We start from the raw sequence: 21646 nt of genomic DNA, 5'->3' as shown, positions 1-21646 counted from the left end.
CATACAATGTGCAGTTAATGGAGCAGTATCCGGCCCGTGGAAATGCATGAACGATGTTCAATAAGCCTAGTCTTAAGGGCACGTTTTGTCTTGCCTATGTATAATTATTACAGGGGCACTGTATTACATAGATCACCCCAATAGACCGGCCAGTCCGTAAAATTTTTGAGGACAAAAGTGAAATTTTCACGAGTGAAATGTATCGCTGATGTTGTGATCATAACTGAACATACTGTACATTTTCCACATGAAGTATGAGCTCCAATGGTTGTTTTTGGTTGAGGCAGCATCATTGTATCAGAATGTACTACTAGGTCTTTTATGTTCGAACTCCTGGTGAATTGCAAATCTCGGAAAATCAGAAAAATTCACGATAAGTTTGTAAAATATGCCAGTTAGCAAACATAATCTGTTTCATTGTCTGGGTCATAGAAGAGTACGGCCAAAACACAAGTGAGTGTATCTGAAGTTTCTGGATTTCGTGGCAGAAAACAGCCAATCTCTGTTTGTAAATCTGGCACGAGTGAGGGCTCGCTTCACCACAGCGTGAGGGGGTAACCTCTGTTAATGAATCGTTCTGTAAGTGATGTGGCTTGAAAACGAAATTCATCCATGACGTACATAATCTTCTTAATCTGAAAACTGACTTGCCGTACCAAAAAAAACCTGCCAATATAATGTTAGAAAATGTGTGGAATTATCTGGTTAAATTAGATATATCAATTAATAACTGACAAATGAGGGTAATGAAAACCACTAAGTCTTCCTTTCAGAACACTGCAAAAGTAGAAGAACAAAAGAAAAAGAAATAATTGAGATAGACAAACGAGTTTCACAAATAGAGAAAAGTACCAAACTTATCAAGTAAATGTTGAACAGAAAACTAGTAAACGAACAGAAAATCTTGAAAATTCGATCAGATCTCTGAATCTAAGGGATAACAATTTCCCTATTATTAAAAGGACAGAACCAACAGAGCTATTTAGAAACTATTTAAAACAGGTCTTGAAGATTCCAGATAAATGTCTACCTGTGATTGGTTAAGGCTTTTTTTTTTTTTAATTCTTTATTTATCATCTTTTAACAATATACAAATGAAATTTGTATCAGAAAAACAGCGATACAGAAGAGAATACAATAAATCTCCAGGATCTTAGTCCTGACAAGACTATTTAACAACTAAGAGAAACTTCTTTTTTAAATCTCTCTTGTTACATAAGAACATAAGAAATTGCCATGCTGGGTCAAGACCAAGGGTCCATCAAGCCCAGCATCCTGTTTCCAACACAGGGCCAAACCAGGCCACAAGAACCTGGCAATTACCCCAAACACCTAGAAGATTCCCATGCTACTGATGCAATTAATAGCAGTGACTATTCCCTAAGTAAACTTGATTAATAGCAGTTACATAGGGAATGTGCAGTTACATAGGGATGTGGAGAGAAAGGAAATATCAGGAGGAGTTTACAAGGTAATCAAATACCAGTATGCTACCCTTAATTCACACCTAATTCTCTATCATCCCTATATTCTCATCAGGTAGTCTCCTGCCAGACAAAAAGGCCTTCAATTGATCTGGTATAAAAAAGATATACGTATTCCTGGCCAGCTTAATGATGCATTTATATGGGTAACGTAGCTTAAAACTACCCCCCCAAATGCTAGGGTCTCAGGTCTCATTGTAGGAATTCTTTTCTACGCTGCTGCGTAGACTTTGCCAAATCTGGGTAAACTCGAATGAGACCACCACAAAATAATTCAGTAATATTTTTAAAATAATTCCACATAATCTTTGAGACATCATTTCATCAAAGAAAGAAACAAAAAGAAACTGCACGATCTATTATTTCTACGTTTGAATTTTCAAGGAAATCGGTCAGATTCTGTAAGTCCAACCCTTGGTGGGGGAAATATTGAGGGAGGTGCTAGTTTTTTTTGGTAGAAAAAACAATTTCTTTACAGGTGGTATATCTCTTGCTGTGGTATCTTTAAAGCTTCCATTACATATTTCTTAAATGAGAAAAGTGGGATTTCTCCCATTAAAATCGGGAATTCAAAAATCTCAAATTCAAGTGTCCTCATATGATTTTCAATGGACTCTAGCCTCCTTAATGTTGAAATTCTTTCTGATACAATCAAAGCGTTCGTAGTTTGGAGACTTTTTATTTCTTCATTCATTTGCTTTATGGAGTTATCTTGTTCAATAAATTTCTGGCGCGTGGTCTCTCTCGAGTGTCCCACTTTGGCTGAAATATCCCTCAAGTTGTAAGGACTGATTGTCTAGCTTAGTAGACATCCTCATCATGAGATCCCAGATATTATCCAGGGTTATTATCGCCGGTTTAACAAATTGCTGGGTGAGAGATCTTCTTACCCCGTGTCCAATGCTTCATCCAGTTCTCCCGATGTTCTGGGAGTAGCCGCCGCCATTTCTTCTCCTCTGCCTGGCGTTTCAGCTGCACAGGGTTGCAGGACTCTCCTCCTGACTCTCCAGCTGTCCGGGTGCCCTTCTGGACCCACCAGCTGAGTATATCGAACCTCCTCGGTTTGTATCTCAGCTCCTTCAGCGACCGTTGGGGGCAAGGCTCGTACCGGCGTTCTAGGATCCGGAGGGCTCAATGATAATTCCCCGGAGAGTAGGGCTCTCCTCTCGCCGACTCTCCAATGGGGTTGTAAGGCTTTTTATTTGGGACCTAGAGAAAGGGGAAAGATACAAGATCAATTGGATAAAGAGGTGAAGGAGATGAAAAAGAGCAATCAGAACAAAAGTAATACAAGGTGAATCATTGGAGCTATCTGACTTATTGCAGAAGTCTCAGGACGAATTAGTGGATAAAATATGTGGGACCATGCTGATCCAATTTGCATTTATCACAGATAGAGACAATGTAATGAGATTATTTTTTCGTAATTGTTCTCAAATGTATTATGGGGACAAAGTCTGGATATTTCCAGACCTTGCAAAAGCTACCCAGTTAAAAAGAAAGAAATTCTTATTATATAGAAAAGGGATTATTGACAAAGGTGGTTACTATGTGCTTAAATATCCATGCAGATGTATCGTAAAATTAGATGGGAAAAATTACATATTTACAAATCCTGAAGATCTCAAAGCCCTTATAGAGGCATAAGATCCGGTATGGCAAATTAAAATGTGGGTCCTAGATAATGCTTATATTAATTCTTATATTTACCTTTAAATCAACTGCTCATAGAATATGAAGATTTTACTTTGTATTTGCCTTATATAAATGACTGATTGAGAAAAGTATACTTTAACATGGAGAGTCCTATGTTAAATTTTGTTATCATTTTAATTCCTATTCTTTTTTTTCTTGTATAAAATCTCAGTCAGAAGCTATGACATTTTAAATGAAATTGATTATTTGTTGTTGAAATGATTTGGAATGCAATAAATAAAGAATTGAAAAAAAAACATGTGTCAAAACTGGGTGCACATTTTTTGAATACGCGCACATCCACCTGTCCTGGGCGCTCGATGCAATAGGCAAATGAGCTGCCACACTAAAAGGGAGACGCAATGGGTAATTTGTACGTCCTTAGTGCTCTGCATCGGGCGCCCAGGAGAAGTGGCTGTGTGTCTAGAATAGCCTGGCCAGAGCTCCCTCCCCACCACTGGCAGGGCTGCTCCTGATTGGTCCTTTTCACCTACACTTGCAGGGAAATGACCAAGCCCATTTCAGGACAGCCTTCTGAAAGGAGATTGGCCCTTTCACTGACATGTGACAGTGAATGGACCAAATGGCAGGAAGTGAAGGAGTGAATAAATTAATATCAAGTGCCTGACATTTAATATTAATTTTTTCATTCCTTCACTCACTGTCGGCAGGGGTTCCGGATTGGGCCAGACCTTAGGGATGCTGCTTTCTGTGGTTCCCCCTATGAGGAACCACAGAAAGCAGGATTTGTTTTTTTTGTTAAGCCCTTGAGTGCGGCCCGATTATTTCTGTGGTTCCTCCTATTTAGTATTGCTAGGATACCAATAGGAGGAATCACAGAAAGCAAGATTTTTTTTTGTCGGCCCTTGAGTGCTACATCCTGGGCAGGCATTAAATTTGCAGCATTAAAATGGGCACAATGGCCCTGCGGCAATTTTTTGCATCGGGGTAATAGCTAATAAGCTCATCAACATGAATTTACATATGATGAGATGAACACTATTAGCTACGTGCGATTTGGACACGCTAATTGCCTTATTGCATGAGGAGTTTTGGACATGCGTCAAGCCGTGCGCTTGGCTAAGTGCATTATATTGCATCAACCTGAAGGAGAGAGAGGCACACTTTTGAGGTGTGGGGGGAGGGAATGCTCCTTGGTATATCTTAATTAAATGTTTTATGAGTCACTCAAATGACTCATAGGGGGAGGTTAACAGCATGAGATGGCCCATCTTCCAGAGGAAAAGGAAATTAGAGATTTCTATGGGAAATGTCATGAAGATGTTTCCTTGGGAAAGTTAGACCTAGGCAAACACCTGCAGCCCTATTCTCAAATATATTTCTTGCTCTCTGGCAAGGAGACCCTTTCTCCAACAGGATAAAATGTGAAATATATGAGAGAGACCACAAACGTTTTCTTTCTTTGCAGGAGTTTCCTGAAAAAGCTGGGAAGCAGTCAGGAGAGCACGAACCCCTCGTCTGCCCGGATATGAAACCTTCTCCCTCAGTCCCAGATAAAGGTATACCCATCCACCTGCTGGTTCACATCCACTTTATCTGTCAGAAGTCAGAAAAGTCCACATGTTCACATTTGGAAGGCTTCTTCAATTTTTGGAATTTTTAAAGAACCAAGAACAATTTTTAGAAGTTAATCATTTCCATCTTATTTTTGGAAGCAAACCATATATCTATTCCAAATTCAGGTTTGCTGAAACTAAGTTCTCACTAACACTATCAGCTGAATTTTCAAAGGAATTATGCATGTAAATGTAATATAATATCATAGCAATTTTCATAGCCAATTTATCCATGTTAACTACACTTAAAACAGGAAAAGCCTATTGACAATTCAATGGAATCTACAGTATTGCAGCAATTTCCAAAAGCCCACTTACACAGGTAAAGTGCATTAACACATGTAAAACCCAGTTTTAAGCGTGTAAATGCTTTTGAAAATCAGGCCCTGTAAATGTGTTTGTGTGTGTGTATATGTGTGTATATATACTGAGAAATTACTACTTACTTGATAATTTCCTTTTCTTTAGGTCAGTCAGATGAATCCAGAACGAGTGGGTTTATGCTCCCCTACCAGCAGATGGAGACAGAGCAAACTGATGTCACAGTATATAACCTCCTCTAGTGACCTCAGCCTACCAGTATTCTCTTCAAAAGCAACTGTGGACAGATTAGCAAAATAAATGTGATTAACAACTATACCATTTCAAACACTCAGCCAACAGGCAACACTGAGCTCAGACAAGAATGTAATAACACTGGTATAGGGACTGGACTAACACTTACCAGTAATCCCTGTAACACGTAACCACATAGGAGGACTATAATACAATCATTCGACAGCCAAGGGAGGGAAGCTGGATTCATCTGACTGTCATAAAGAAAAGGAAATTATCAGGTAAGTAGCAATTTCTCATTTCTTAGCATTCAGTCAGATGAATCCAGAGCAAGTGGGATGTACCCAAGCTGCAGTGCAGAAATCCTAAGCGCAGAACAAATTTCCACCAGAAATACCATCTTCGAGGTCAGCAACCACAAGGAGTATATAGCGGTCTAAACATAGGGCCTGCTGAGAAATCCAATGCCAAATTAAGATTCCACAAGGGCACCAGAAACTGCAAGTGAGTCCGAAGATGTTTCATACCTCTCAGAAAACGGTCCATATCAGGATGAGCCATCCTGCAAAAATTCCAAAAATGAATGGAATCTTGGATCAAGGAAGGAAGAGTACCTCACAACCAGGCCTCAAACACTCTCCAAACCTGCACATAGGCCATAGGAGTGGAGAATTTTCTTGCTCTTAGTAAGGTGAAAATCATGGTTGCCAAGAAACCACATTTCAGCAAGTGAGTCCTTTCAAGGGCCAAAACCATAAGACAAAATCAATTCGGATCTTCGTGAAGAACAGGTCCTTTCCACAACAGGTCCTTGTGCGTTGGAAGTTGAAGAGGCGCTTACGAGAAGATCCAGGCAAGATTCCCACCTGCTCTTCTACTCTAAGAGCAGTGGATCGAGTTGAGGACTGTACCTGAAGAAAGGATTGCAACCCCTGGAAAAATTCCATCTAGGAAAATGTAGAAGTATCCAAACCAGGAGGTACCTGGGACATACTCACAGAGCTACCATTCCCTGCTGAGGAACCAATTAGGTGAGTTCCAAAATCAGGTGCCCCACCTAAGCTGTCTTTATCCAGACCAACATCCAACTAGGAAGAACCCGGCTTCGTTAAATCCAGAGTAGGATAAATCTCCCTGAGCCTCCAAACTGCATTGGCCACAATTAGCAGGGCAAAGAGAAAGGCCCTTAGCCTTTTTAGGTATAGCCACCAATATGGCCGACAGTGTGCTAAGCAGTGGCTGGAGGCAAGTGTCTAACTGTTTTTTTTGGGGTTGTTTTTTTTAAGACATCCAAAACTTGGGCATCCTATACATAGGTATCCCAATGCTAGGCTTACATAGAATAAGCGCTGCCCAAAGGACAGGAGCACAACAAATGCTTAACTTGGACACACAAAGTAGAGCTAGCCTGGATGTACAAAGCTCGACCAGGCGTCCAGAAAAAACTGGATGCACAGTTAGACGCACAGCCTAACTGAAATCCTATAGAGAGTAGCCCGAGAAGTGTGCAAAAAGCCGTAGAGGCCTACCTCACGGCGCATAATCAACAAGCCTTAGAGCGGGGTCCAGCCAATTGAAGCTGCTCACCACCACCAGGCTGCCCACGTCCCTTGACCTCCCCTGGAGTGGGACGAACGTCAAAACAGCACGCCAAGAACAGAGACCGAGAGGAAGGAAGCATAACAGAAGGAAGCACTAACAGACCTTCACTGTCTTTGATTTTTGTTTTTTTTAAACCCTTACCAGAGCTCAGCCTTACCTGGCTGAGTACAGATACGGTCTCCAGCTGCGGGGGGAGAGGGCATTTGCTGTCACCACCGCGCTCGGCTTTCTGCACCCGCTGCCTTTCAGTTGCACAAGCAGCTAAGTCCTCGCTGGCTGAAGAACCAGCTACCTGACCAAGGCATTCATCTGAGGGGACCACGGAAATCACCTCAGGAATTCTCAACTGGGGGAGAGACCTTTTGGTATCACCACAGGAGAGTGGGGCTGTTACATTCTGTGTGTCTTCAACTATAGTGGGCCCCTGGGTTTTGGTAGTGTAGACTCCACCCACAGGGAGGAGCCCTGTGGTCACTCACCAAACAGGTGAGGTCTCAGCAGTGATGAACAACAGAGGAAAACAATCTTTATTATACAGCCAATAGTGATCCGAGGAGCAGATCAATAGAATTAGTCCAGAGAGTATGACCTGCACACAGGTTCATCTGATAGTACACCACAGCATGGAGTAGATCGGTGAATACCTTCTCTAGGAATAGCTTGTGCTGGCAACTCCGGTAGTGGGCCACAGCACAGGGTAGGCCAGAAGCCGGTGGTATAGTTGCACAAGACAGGATGGATCCAGTAGTGGCCTGCAAGCGGGGTAACCAGATAATCCGTGCCACAAAGTTAGAGGAACAGGTTCTGTACTCACACCGAATCTGAAGTAGTAGATAGATGATCAGGCACTGAGGAAAACTCGGAACTGGCACAGCAAAGGTTGTCCGAGGAAAGTGCAGGAACTCACTGGAACGAAGTGAGGCAGGCAGCAATGGCTCTCCGAGGAGCGGATAGCCCTGAGTGCAGCAAGGCCCCCAAAGAAGCAGGTACCTGGGTCATTCAGAAGGACAGCAAGGTGAAGTCCCAGAATGGCGGAAATAGCAGGACAGGAATCCTTGCTAACTCATATTGCAAGAAGTCAGCTGAGCTTAAGTATGGTAGACAGATGACGTCATGCGGTGGGGACGCCCCCCGAGGTTCCCGCCATGATGCGTTTAAGAAGGGGGCAGGCACGCATGAATGTGCATTAGGTAACCCCGGATGTAAGATGGCTGCCGGGAGCGCCCACGCCGTCCCAGGCACGCCATGAGGGTCGGCATGTGGAAACGGAGGCTGCCTTCCTTCCCAGACTCGGAGCTGAATAGAGAAAAGAGGTGAGCAGCAAAGGTCGCAGCCGCCTGCGACCGATGGATGCAACAGGGGCAAATCCTTTCTTTTCTTCTTAATTCTCCTATTTACTCAAATTGAGCAATCCCCAGTTGGGAGATGCAAGTCCACCATCTGCTGAAGATGGAGAATACTGGCAGGCTGATGTCACTAGAGGGAGGTTATATGCTGTGACATTAGATTGTTCTGTCTCCATCTGCTGGTAGGGGACCATAAACCCATTTGTTCTGGATTCAGCTGAATGGACGCTGAGAAAATATATATGGCATTAATAAATAGAACGCTATCACTCTTTAAAACAAGGAGCTATTTACAACGTAATATACCACAACTATACTGAAGTATACCCCAAAACTTACACTAGTGATGCCTCGACTTAATCATATAAAAAGATGGTAAATTTCATACAGGTGCGTGGACGCACATGTCACATGTATTTCGGCATGTGCCAAGGGATACAGCCATTTTATAACATACTCGTGGACGCATGCCTATCTATGCTCAATTTTAAGTGGGCAAGCACAAGTGTAGGCTTGCCCACTTCTACAGCATAAATGGGATTTTAAAAGGGATGCGTGCCAACGCCACTGCCAGCAGGACCAGGCGTCCATCAGGTGAACTTAGGCAGTCGCCTATGGTACCAACCAGTAGGGCGCGCTGAAGAGCAGTCATAGATAGGCTTCACTCACGGCAAAGAGCAATAGAGATTCATCGGACCATGGGCAGCACCCAACCTGCTCTGAGAAGCACACAGCCTGTGATGAGAATGAGGTAGGAGTCTCGGCGAGACCAGGGAGGCATGACGGGGGGGGGGGGGGGGGGTGGCTGGCGCAAGACAGAAGGATCACCTAGGGCGCCTAATACCCTTGCATTAGCCCTGATTGCCAGTGAAACAAGTTCATCCCCAGCTTGCCCAGTTAGCAGCTAGGTTAGCCAAACCCCCTCCTAATTTAACTGCCTTTACTCCCCCCAGTTAACCCCAATCCTTCAAACCCTGCAAATCTGCCTAGTTTTTGTTATTTTTAAACTTACAGAACATCCAAGGCAGAAGTACAGTTATGCAGCAGAGGACATTGGTGCATGATAGTGCATGTATTTACGTACTTATCTTAGATACTCGCCCTAAAATGCCCATGCTCTGCCAAGACCACACCCATTCCCTGTCCCCTTTTTCAAAAGTTCCAAGATGTGCACGCTCTGGGAGATATGCACTATGTCAGTGGCTTTTAAAATGTGCACCTGGCATATTTGTGCATCCCCTAATTGATGCGCACGTTGTGGCTTTTAAAATTCATTTTAAAATGTTTATTAAAGTTTATACATTAGATAAAACATAAGGAAAAAAGATGCCATCTGCTTAAAATATTTTCATACTATACATAACTCAATATACATTCACACCATATTCAAACCCATTAACTTATGTCTATAGAATTAAAAACATCATCGTCCTGTATCACTGTTATGGTTTAGTGCTGTTTGGGTGGATTCTTGGATACTGTGGCAGATGACCACACCCACGGGGAGGAACCCCATGGGGAGCCACAGTACTGGGCTAGACTCAGGATGCACAAACACAGAATTAGCTCTTTTATTGTACAGCTGATGTATACCACCAGAGGTGGCAGTAGTGAGGTGATCCAGAGGTAGCAGTCCAGGGACCTTCGGCAGAGGGAACCCGTCTTACCCAGTTGGTATAGGGAGATCCAGATGTAGGTTTCCCAGCACGGCATTGCCCGGATGTCGTGACATCACTTGAGGGGTACGACCCCGAGGTAGCCATCTTCCCAAGGCTTGCGGGAGGAGTCGAGAAAAAGGTGAGGCACAAGGGGTGAAGCTGTCTGACCCCGATGGACGCAACAGTATCCCCCTTCAAAGGGCTCCCTCCAGACCTACCTGGTCTTGGTTTTTGAGGATGCATTCTGTGGAATTGCTGGAGCATCTCTTTATCCATGATATTAGCCAAAGGTTCCCACGAGTTTTCTTCAGGTCCATAACCTTCCCATGACAGGAGGTATTCCCATACTCTGCCTCTCTTTCTCACGTCAAGGATAGCATCTACCTTGTATTCAATGTCTTCTTCTGTATCAATAGGTGTAGGTTCAGGTGTCTTGGTTGAGAACTTACTAAGAACTAATGGCTTCAATAGTGAGACGTGGAACGCAATAGGAATCTTTAGTGATGATGGAAGTTTCAGACTGTATTTAAAAGTACCTAGTCCTCGGAGAATGGAAAAGGATCCGATGAAGCATGGAGCAAAATGAGCTGATGGTAGCTTAAGTCTTAAATGTTTTATAAATAGCCAGCCTTTATCACCAGGCTTAAATTCTGGAGCCTTGTCATGATGAGCATCATAGCCTTTCTTTCCTCGTAGTCCTGCTTTGCATAGCATCTCTTTGGTTTTAGTCCATAGTTCTTGAATATCTTTGGCAGTAGATTGAGCTGCCGGGGACGACACTGGAAGTGGAAGTGGTAAGGGTGGTAAAGGTAGTCATCCGTAGACCATTTCAAATGATGTTGATCCAGTGGATGTTGCTGGATGTGAGTTGATGGCGAATTCAGCCCAGGGCAACAGTTCAGCCCAATCATTTTGATAAGTACCCACATAGGCACTAATGAACTGCTTGAGTGTCCTATTCATTCTCTCTGTTTGCCCGTTAGACTGAGGATGGTATGCAGAGGTGAAGTAGAGAGAGATATCAAACTTCTTGCACAATGACTTCCAGAAGTTAGCTGTGAATTGGGCTCCTCTATCAGAGATGATGTGCTTTGGCATGCTGTGTAGGCGAAAGATGTGAGCGATTAAAAGCAAGCTCCATAGCTGTGGGCGAAAGATGTGAGCGATTAAAAGCAAGCTCCATAGCTGTGGGCAAGCCATGGAGAGCCAAGAAGTGAGCCATCTTCGAGAAACGATCCACAGTTACCCAGATGGTGTTGTTTCCTCCTGAAGGTGGTAAGTCTACCACAAAGTCTATAGCGATGTGTGTCCAGGGCTCGTCTGGCACCTGCAAAGGTTGGAGTAGGCCCTAAGGATGACCGGGCAGCGGTTTCTGTCTGGCACAATTGGAACAAGAAGCAACGAGGGAGAAAGTGTCTTCCTTCATGGTGGGCTACCAGTAGTACTTCTGTAGTTTTGCCAGAGTTCTGCATTGACCAGGGGGTCCAGCCAGTTTAGAATCGTGAGCCCAAGCTAGCAGCTTTTTTCTTAGACTCTTGGGTACCACAGTCTTACCCACAGGTACTGGTTGAGTAGCTGACAAGATAACTCTTTTCGGGTTGATGATATGTTGAGGTTCCTCAGAGAGAAATGAGCGAGATAGGGCATCTACTCTGACGTTCATATCTCTGGGGCGATATTTCAGCACAAAGTCAAATCTGTTGAAGAACAGGGACCATATCACCTGCCTATGGTTTAGGCGCTGAGCGTGGCGGAGGTACTCCAGATTTTTGTGGTCCGTGAAGACTGTGATAAGATGTTGTGCACCTTCAAGCCAGGGGCACCACTATTCGAATGCCATCTTTATTACCAGTAATTCTTTGTCTCCTATGCTGTAGTTCTTCTACGCTGGCAAGAAGCGACGGGAGAAAAATGATCATGAGTGTAAGGTCTTAGAGTCACCGCCCTGGCTTAGCATGGCCCCGACGCCAACATCTGAGGCATCGACCTCAACAATGAAGGGCCTGGTTGGATCCGGATGTCAGAGGCATGGCTTGTTCAAGAAGGCGTCTTTCAGTTTCTGGAATGCTGTTACTGCCGCTGTAGACCAATTGGCGGCTTGGCAACTCTTTTGGTCATAGCTGTAAGTGTATCAATTAGTGAGGAGTAGTTCTTAATGAATGTTCTGTAGTAGTTGGTAAATCCCAGAAATCGTCTAAGATCCTTTAGACCTGTGGGTTGTGACCATTTCTTAATGCTTTCCAGCTTCTGTGGGTCCATCTGGAAGCCTTGGTTGGACAAAATGTACCCTAAGAAAGGCACTGATTCTTTGTGAAACTCGCACTTAGACAACTTGGCGTATAGATGATTCTCGCGGAGTCTTTGCAGCACTCTTTTGACATCCTCTAGGTGAGTGGTCATGTCCTGGGAAAAGATTAAGATGTCATCTAAGTACACTACGACACATTTGTAGAGTAGATCACGCAGAATATCGTTCATCATGTTTTGGAAGACAGCCGGGGCAAAGGGCATCACTAGATATTCAAAGTGACCGTCCCGGGTATTGAAGGCTGTCTTCCATTCTTCACCAGAATGGATGCGAACTAGGTTATAGGCTCCCTTGAGATCCAGCTTAGAGAATATCTTGGCTCCCTATAGTCTATCAAATAGCTCTGAGATGAGTGGTATGGGATAGCGGTCCTTCACAGTGATCTCGTTTTAGACCTCTGTAGTCGATGCATGGACACAATGTTCTGTCCTTATTCCCCACAAAGAAGAAGCCTGCACCGGCAGGAGACTTGGAGGGTCTTATGAAGCCTTTCTGAAGGTTCTCCTCATCTCCTGTATGTATTCAGACATGGCTTTATTCTCTACCACAGAGAGGGGGTAAACCCTGCCTTTGGGTGGTTCAGTGTTAGGCTTCAAATTGATGGCATAGTCGAAGGATCTGTGTGGAGGAAGTATATCTGCAGCTTCTTTGGAAAACACATCTTGAAAAGATGCATACTGAGGCGGCAACCCAGGCATCAATGAGATAGTTGGCATGCAGGATATCGGAGAGCCCTCCATCAGACATTTACCACGGCAATCTGGACCCCAGCGTGAAAGTTCCAGAGTGGCCCAATTGAATTGAGGCATATGCTGCTGCAGCCACGGTAACTCCAGTACTATAGGGTTCATGGCCTTCTCTAGGACAAAGAAGGAGATAGTCTCTGAATGGAGAGCACCGGTCCGTAAACACATGGCTTGAGTGAGCTGGGTTACTTTGCCCGGTAAGGGCTCTTCGTGAATCGAAGACAGGAGTAATGGAGTCGTCATGGCGGTGGTGGAGATCCTCAAGTGCTCCACTAATCGTTTCAAGATAAAATTGCCTCCTGCCCTGAGTCCACTAGGGCAAGAGTCTGGTATTCTAAGGGTCCGCAGATCAAGGATACAGGAACAGAGAGTGGAGGAGAGGATGTAGTTAGACCTAAGAAGAGTCCTCCCGCAGGACTTAGGTCTGCCAGTTTCCCGGACATATCGGGCATGTTTGTACAGCATGGCCAGCTTGTCCACAGTACATACATAGGCCCAACCTCTTCAGTGTTCTTCTTTCTTTTGATGTCCGGTGACTGAGGCCTATTTGCATAGGTTCTTCTTCGCCAGCAACTGGACCCAAAGGAACAGGCCTGGGTGTAGGTTTAACTCAAGTTTAACTCAAGGGGTCCTCTGGGAGTCTTGGTCTCTTGAACATTGTCACAAAGTCGGCAATCAATCCTAGTTGCCAACTTCACCAGTTCAGCCAAGGTCTCAGGCATCTCACGAGCAGTCAACTCATAACTAACTGATCATGATGTCCTAGGGTACTATGCACACTTATGTCCATTGCCACAGAAAGTTCATGAAGGGGTGTCTGCTGCTCCACTAACCTCTGCAGCCTCAATGACTTGAATGAGACGCTTGTGAGGCATCTCCAAATCAGTCTGCTTTTGTCGGAGAACCTGCCCCACCTTCACACTTCTGTGGAAGTGTGCTGCTATGTTCCTGCACTTGTGTATTAACATATACAGGTATTCATTCTCTTGGTAATTGGACTCCAACCCCAGAGCTGACTTCACTACCAGGTGCAGAGTTTGTGCAAAACATTGGATGTTCTGAAAGTGCCCGTCGGCCTTTACCATGTTTTCACCATTGTCTGTGACAAAGAACCCTGCCTGAAGATTCCTGTCTTGCTGGTGTAGCTGCCAACCTGCCAGCATCTGTCTGATGCATGCTAGAATATTGGCTGAGGTATGGGCGTCGTCCGTCAGGTGGGTGTGCAGTAAAGCCCACCTCCACCCGGATACTTGTTCACTAATAGAGCTGCTGCCTGCCCCTGCCTCAGCCAGGTTCCACCAGTGTGCTGTCAGGGAGAGGTAAGAGTGTGCAGCATTCATGGTGGTCCAGATATCACAGGTGAAATGCACACTCCACTGTGCCTTAGCTAGCAGCACTTGGATGTGACTGCAACACTGGTTGAACAGGCTGGGGATGTCATTTCTGCTAAATGTGGTTCTGGAGGGGACTTTGTAATTTGGAACTAAAACTTTCAGAAAATGCTTGAAACCCACATTCACCACTATCTGCAAGGGCTGGTCATCAAGGGCAATCATTTCCCCAATTCTCCTGGTTAAAAATTTTGAGACTGCCTGCCTCCTTCCCCGGGATAGCATTACCGAACACCACCCCATTTCCTCCATGGTAGGTTGTCTCTTCTGCCACATGGCAGGGGCTGCTGGCCTGCCACCTGACTGCTAGAAGGGGCTGAGGGTGTGGGGTGACTCTGCTCCTTTTCAAACCACTTTACGCTGCCTGTAAAAAGGGGTCCCCTGACTGGTTCTGCCACCATCCCCTGATGGCAGTACTGTTGGGAGTTGCTTCTGCATGTGATGCATCATGCCAAAATTAGTTAGATGTCCCATTTGCTTGCCTCTGCTAATAGCCCTGGCACAGTAATTACACTGAGAGAACGCGGGTCCTCCGTCACTTTAAAGTGGCTCCAGATCGCAGATTTCTTTTGTGATCCCTTCTCTATAGCCTTCGGGGTGGATGCTGGCACTGGAGCTGAAGTAGTGAGTGCACCCTGATAAGCAATGCCAGGGGCATCATTCACACTCTGTGCCTGTGATGACAGCTCTTCCTCCTCCTCATCATCAGTTTCATCTCTCCCCTGCAGCACTGAAGTGGGGGCTAAGACAGAACTAACTAATCCTCCTAAACCTTCTTCAGCTATTTCCATTTCTCATGATGAGAATCCCACAGAAGATGATTCTTCATCAGAATGAGAAGCAAACAGTGCTGGCACTAGATTTTCAATGCTAAGTTGAGTCTGCTGTCGCACTGCTGCTTTTGGGTGTCACCCTTTTGTCTTGCATGACTCAGCCTCCCCTTCCCTCACCTCCAAAACTATAGGGTCAGAAACAGGTGGTGGCAATGCATCATCTTTAAATTTCAGTTTTTTCCAGATGGAACTGCCTGCCCCTCCAGAAATTTTAGGTTGGAACAGGTCCCTTTTTAACTTTAATGAGGGACTGGCACTGCCTTTTGAGGTGCTTCCTCTGCCAGTTCCAATCACTTGACCATGTCTAGCTTTCCTTGATATCATGTGTTTAATGTCACTGCCTACTAGGGATTTCAATTAAAAGAATTATTTCCAAAAGAGGCCTACTGGGGATTTGGCTTCAGAGAGCACCACTGTCCCAATATATGTGAGTCTGCAAAACTGCTCACTAATGCCCAGTACACTGCCTTCTTGGCTTAAAAGAGCACTGCTGTAACAATATATGTGAGTCTGCAAAACTGCCCACTGTCGCCCAGTGCACTGCCTTCGTGGCTTAAAAGAGCACAGAGAGATAGTCTGAGTTGAATAAAAAAAAAACCTGCAGTTAAAAAAAAAAGCCTGGCTTGGCACAGCAGCAAAAACAAAGAAATATCTTTTTCAATGGAAAATTCTATCAAACTAGCTAGAAATTGAATATATATATCACTGCTAGCAGCTTGACTCAGTAGGACAGACAGAGAGACTGTCTGAGATCAATTAAAAAAAAATGTGGTTAAAAAAAGCCTGCCTGGCTGGCAATGTAGCAACAACGAACAAATATCTTTTTCAATGGAAAATTCTATCAAAGTAACTAGCAGTTCAATACAGATTTGAGACACTCAGATTAGCTCTGAGTAAAGTCACCTCCCCGGACCACCCCCGCAAAGAGAGAGCGTGGCACGTCGCGTGCTTAAGGTATACATAGTATAGCGTCATGAGTAACAGCGTCACAGAACACCTAGAGCAGCGATTGGCTGCATTAGAAAAATGCTTAGCTCTGATAGGTGGCATTCTCGTCTCCTTGCCAACCTGTCTGACCAACTCTATGACAGGGCTGTGAGGTCAATTATGACTCACAGGAAAGGACTGGTTTTTTGCTATGGATACTCCCAGATTGGCCTTCTCCTATTTCAAACAGCTGCTAAGAAATCACTGTGAACCAAAAGAATGAAACTAATATGATATGTTTTATTTGTGGGGGGATCGCGATGCATTTCACGAACCCACGAATACAACGAATAGGGACTTATGCTTTGCGGATTACAAATTTGTTGAAAACAAATGCACATCCCTACCCGACACTGTCACCCTCTTCCTCTGTGATTAAAGCAGCTACCTTATACAATGGTAAATCTCTCTGGATGCTGAAGAGCAATTATGTATTAAGACATCTCCACTATGTATTAAGACATCTCCACTATGAATCAGCAAGTACGCAGCCTTGGCATCATCATTGACAGCAATCTCACGTTTAAAAAATTCATCGCGGAAACGGTTAAAAATGGATTCTTTAAGCTACACACCCTAAAACGTATTAAACCTCTTTTATACCCATATGACTTTTGCACAGTCCTACAAGCAACAATTTTATCTAAGATTGATTACTGCAATGCACTGCTTCTAGGTTTACCTAAAACTACAATTCAACCTTTGCAAATGTTACAAAATGCAGCTGCCCGCATCATCACCGACACAAGCCGCCATGAGCATATTACTCCAGCACTTCAGTCTTTGCACTGACTACCTGTGGCTTCCAGGATAATATATAAATCCATGATGCTTATACATAAAGCCATTCACAACAGAGATATGCTCTGGTTCCCCGATCATCTACAATTCAAAACATCAATCCGCCCAACTAGATTCCAGCATTTAACTAAACTGAAGATCCCTGCGCCTAATCTGACCAATCTTTCTTCTACAAAAGAACGTTCATTCATCATTGCTGGATCAACAATATGGAACACCATGCCCTCTGAATTACGCCAGGAACTTTGCCACAAAAAATTTAAACTAAACTTAAAAACCTGGTTATTCAAAAAAGCCTACTATTAATGAACTAAGTCCTATTCTATTCTTCCTAGTTTATCTACACAGACACTCATACATTGATTTTTATTCTCTTAATACATAGTTATTCATGGTACTGTATTTTTTCAGTTATTATGTTATATTGTAAAGCGCTATGCTGAATTAATGTTTGTATGTAAACTGAGGTGATGTTATCTACGTGCCCCGGTATATAAAAATCTATAAATAAATAAATAAATAAATAAATAAATAAATGTAAACAGACTTCCAGCCTTCCACCCAGCCCAGGCATTCCTGGACTTTCAGCGGCCATTGCAATATCTGCGCTCAGGCTAGCACATGGATTAACCAGTGATTGGATGTGTGTTTTGGATGTGCTAGGCTAACACCCGATGCAATAAAGAGATTAGCGCGTCCAAAACGCACATAGCTGGTAGTGTAAATGCCATGTAAATGCCATATCGATGAGGCTATTAGCTCTTACCCCGATGCAAAAAATTTGCCATGTGCCGATGTGCACTTTTTAACATGGCAAATTTAATGTCGGCCCCAGAGCTGGCGTTAAGTCTTACCGCGCGTCAAGGGCTCACTAAAAAACAAAAAAATCTGCTTTCTGTGGTTCCTCTTACTTTTAGTATAATTGCGATACTAAGTTGGAGGAACCACAGAAAGCAGCAAAATGAAAAAAAAAAAGTCTAGACAGCAGCCAGCTTCGGGAAACATGCTCAATTTACCAGCATCCATTTTCCTAACCCATGGCTGTGCGCACAGCCACATCTCCTGGTCACCCGATGCCAAGGACACTTTAGGGATGCACAACTGATCCCGAGTGCGTCCTTTTTATCGGGGCACCTCATTGCCATACTGCATCTGGCGCTCAGGAGACGTGGCTGTGCACGCGTTAAAAAGAACGGGCGCCCAGTTTGGACACACGTTTTTATGCGTGACATTGCATCGGCCCCTCGAGACTGAGAGGAGAGCAAATAATTACCTGCCAAAAGTGAAGAGAAAAATTTTAATAGCAACATACTTTTCATGTCTAGCTCAAGGGCATTGGTGTGTCCCCTTCCAGTTATCCTGCTTAAAGGAGCAAAGGATCATGGATTGGCAGTGATTCCAGTGCCTCCAGGCCCTCTAACTTCTGCACCTTTAATGGCTGACTCAGATGGGACATGACCCTGCTGCCAAAAGTGAGGGCACTGGCATGGCTATACCCCTATGCCAACAAAAATAATTTGGTTGACTCAAAGCCTTCAATTGTTGAAGAAATCCTGAGCTGAGCCAGGCCTTCTTAATGAGGACCTTGTTTCCAGTCTCAGCTTCACTAGAATCTCAGCTCTGTCCAAGAGACCTCTGGCTAACAAAGATATATAAAAGCTGATATAGCCCTATAGAATGTACTAGCAGATAAAGGCCCTTCTACTCTGTCCAGTGTCCCTTCCTACTACAGTACCGTGGACCTTATTTAATCTCCAGCTTTACCTTCAGCTCCCCATCACAAAGGATCCTCTGTGCTTCTCCCATTGTTCCCTAAATTCTGTTAGGGCCCCCACACCCACCACCTCCATTGGGAGCCCGTGCCATTTATCCATTGCCTTATCTAGGAGGAAATGTTATTCCCACTGAACAAGGTTATAATAATTACTACTCGGACCTTGGCAGGACTTCTACAAGGAACATGCACCCAGCTTTGTTCTTCCTCTCTCCCTCTCTCTTTCAGCAAACAAAGTAAAACCTGCAGATGTGAAGATAATTGCAGCTCTTGGAGACTCTGTTACAGTAAGTCCTAAATTAATTCCTAGTATCCTTCTTATGCGAACCTCCTCTTTCCAGCACAGGGTCTCACAAGCCTGTAATGCCATTCTTCTTACATACAGGCCGATTCAGTACATTGTGCTCAGGCCGAGCGCACCGTTAGCCCCCATTTGGACACGCGTTTTCGATGCGCTATTATTACCCCTTATACAGTAAGGGGTAATAGCGCGTGGAAAACATGCATTCAACCCCCTGGAAACTAATAGCGTCCACAACATGCAAATACAGAAAGTAAAATGTGCAGCCAAAAGTCGGAGGCCCCAAAAATAAAAAAAAATCTGCCTGTGGGTTGAAAGACGGACGCTCAATTTTGCCGGCGTCCGTTTTCCGAACCCGTGGCTGCCAATAAGGAGACACTAGGGACGCGCTAGTGTCCCTAGCGCCTCCTTATTAGCGTGGGACCTCATTTGCATACAGAATCGCGTGCCGAAGAGAGGGGCCTGGGCGCGCGTCGGGAGAGCAGGCGCTCGCCTTGGAGCGCCGGCTCTCCCGCACATTTTACTGAATCGGCCCGATAGTGATGACCTGCATATCACCATCTGAAGCAGGATTTATTAACACAGAATCTTCCAAGGGATAGCCCTGTTAGTCTGGTATAGAAAAAATGTCAGGAGCCGAGTGGCACCTTATAGACTCCCCAATTTATGCATCTGACGAAGTGGACTCTGTCCTCAAAAGCTCATGCTTCAATAAATTAGTCCATAAAGTGACACTAGACTCCTGTCATTTTTTTATTAACATAGAACAATACCAATAGGCATGATTTAAAGAGAGCTCTCAGCGCATAGAGAGAAGTTATCTGGTTACAAAATGCTTGCCTCAAAGCTTACAATCTGAGAGGCTGATGTAAAAAGGCGTGCTCGGCTATGTGCATGTTAACACACATTTTTGTGGCAGTTTAACAGGCAGTGTAGCGTACAAAAAAAGTGTTCACAAACATGAGTAAATTTGTGCACACAAATCACTCCTGCATACAAATCCCACATGAATCAAGGCATTAGATATCACTGCCCAAGGCACAGAGGTGGTGTGGGCTTAACTTTGGAAATTTAACTTCTGGTCAGAGGTGGTGCAAGCCAGCGGCGGATTCCCGATGAAGACCGGCACGGGGCTCGCTGCCCAGGCCGGCCCAGGAGATACCACGTGGTCTGCTGAGCGCGGCTCTGTCACGGCCGTACTCGGCAGACCACGCGACTAGCGCGACCAGCCCACCGGGGGATGCCCGATTCCCTGATAGGCCAATCCACCCCTGGTGTAAGCTTTCTGCGACAAGTGTTAGTTTATTCGGTTAAACCTGGAGTTCATGGAGCAGGGGTTTATGAGCATAAAATAGAAACTGTGTACAAAGCATGGTTTCTGTGCATAAATCAAGTGCTTTGCCCACTGACAACCCTTCAATTTACACTAAGTGTTAGGAATTGTGGACCCTAGGCCCGAGGTGGGTTGTTACTATCTGAAGGGTTGGGCCCCACAGGTTCCCACCATTGGGAGGCGAGGCTGGCGGGAACAGAGGCAACAGGAACTTCACCTGTGCCGACCCTCGTTCCCTGCAGGTTGAGCCCTTGTGTGCCGAGGTCGGCAGGACTTAGGAGTACCTCTGTGAGGCTGGTCCTGGAGAGAGTAGGCGAGTGCAGAGGGTGTTAGAGAGGTTAGGCACAGTTCGAAACAGGAGCACTCTCGCAGGGAGGAGGTGAAGGAGTCTCAGGGGGTGCAAGGCCACTGTAGCTCTGAAGGGAGTAGAGCAGTACAACATGGGATTGGCCTCGAGGAGAGGAGGTGCAGATGCAAAGACACGAACTGTAGTGTGCTGGAAGAGAGCTAGAACGGGAAACGCGTTGTAGCAGGTGTCTGATGAGTAGCAGCGCAGAAGTACTGCCTGAGACATGGCAAGCCTGGTGACAGAACCTTATGTAGCAGTAGCGCAGCAGGATGCCCTGAAAAGCGGGGCGTTTAGACAGTCTGGTGGAGTACTGCGCTGAGCCGACTCTTGAAGAGAGAAGGCACTGTAGCAAGTCCTCAAGGAGAAGTGCCGTGGGGATCCCAAAGAGCAGCTGGCACTGCGATAGGGACTCGCAAGTGAAGTAGCGCTGAGCCTGGCCTCTCGGAGTGGAGAGCGCAGAGGCAGAAACCTGGAAGGAGAAGCGCAGAGATCTGACAAAGGGAACAACTGGTCCATAGAGAGATAATGGCACCAAGAAAGAACCAAGGAACTCGTTGCCATGTCTGGCTGTAGGGCTGGAGGTGAAGCTTAAGTACTCCGGGCCAGTGATGTCATCAGCTGGGGACGAGTCCAGCATTCCCGCGATTGGCTCTTTAAATGGTGGATAGATGGCATGCGCGCCTAGAGAGGCCCAGGATCGGGACGCTTGTCGGCGGCATCCCAGCCACCACGTGGAGTGCCGGGAGCCAGAAGGAACACAGCAGCAGCGGCTGGCCACCGCCATGAGAATACCAGGGGTAGAGAACCAGGCATGACATGATGTGAGTTGAGCCTGCCACGGATGGCCACGACTGGCGGTCATAACAGTACCCCCTTTCCTAAGCCCCCCTCCCGGGGGGGTTCAGT

At 45.2% G+C, this 21646-nt stretch overlaps 1 protein-coding gene across 5 annotated transcripts in view; it reads left to right on the top strand.

Moving 5' to 3' along the window:
* LOC115089624 (phospholipase B1, membrane-associated-like) overlaps window positions 1-21646 on the top strand; it is a 284201-nt gene that overhangs the window by 73938 nt on the left and 188617 nt on the right. For all 5 annotated transcript variants that reach the window (XM_029597717.1, XM_029597719.1, XM_029597715.1 and 2 more), the window contains 2 exons: window positions 4609-4699; window positions 18986-19044. The gene's annotated coding sequence lies outside the window, so the exon portion shown is untranslated. The remainder of the gene's footprint in view (window positions 1-4608; window positions 4700-18985; window positions 19045-21646) is intronic.

Source organism: Rhinatrema bivittatum, chromosome 4, assembly GCF_901001135.1.
Source record: "Rhinatrema bivittatum chromosome 4, aRhiBiv1.1, whole genome shotgun sequence".
NCBI classification, from domain to species: domain Eukaryota; kingdom Metazoa; phylum Chordata; class Amphibia; order Gymnophiona; family Rhinatrematidae; genus Rhinatrema; species Rhinatrema bivittatum.
This window is presented reverse-complemented; position numbering and strand designations above follow the sequence as displayed.